Raw genomic sequence first — 635 nt, 5'->3', positions numbered from 1 at the left:
GACCCGGTTCTTGATGGAGGAACCGCCGTCGTCGTCGGTGGCCCGGTTCTTGATGGAGCCGCCGCCGTCGTCTTCGTCGTCGTCGTAGTCGGTGACCCGGTTCTTGATGGAGGAACCGCCGTCGTCCTCGGTGAGCCGGTTCTTGATGGAGCCGCCGCCGTCGTCGTCGTCGTCGGTGACCCGGTTCTTGATGGAGGAACCGCCTTCGTCCTCGTCGACGCCGAGCGCGGCCTGGCTGCAGCCGTCGAGCGGGAGGGTCACACCGACTGTCGCCGGAGCCGCGCCATGCCGGCGAGCGCACAACCAGCGCCAGATGCGCCAGAGCAAGGCGACGAACTCGTCGGCCCCAGGCGCGGCCGCGCACAGGCGGCGGAGGAGGCGCAGCACAGGGGAGGTGGCGTCCCGCAGCACCGGATGCTGTTCCATACTCGCCGGCACGAGGGCTTCTCGTGGGAGGGTTTGCAGGAGGGGAGGAGCGTGCTCAGGGCGAGGGAGGATGGGAGGAGGTGGTGGTGGAGGGAGGAGCTCTCTCTGGAAGGTATCGGCGACGGTGAGGAGTAAAGAAGCGGGACGGGGAGGTGATTTAAAGAGGGGCGACCGAGGCCGAGAGGCACCACAAGCCCATGGGCTTGTTT

Source organism: Triticum dicoccoides, chromosome 1B (assembly GCF_002162155.2).
Source record: "Triticum dicoccoides isolate Atlit2015 ecotype Zavitan chromosome 1B, WEW_v2.0, whole genome shotgun sequence".
NCBI lineage: Eukaryota > Viridiplantae > Streptophyta > Magnoliopsida > Poales > Poaceae > Triticum > Triticum dicoccoides.
Note: the sequence above shows the minus strand (reverse complement) of the source record.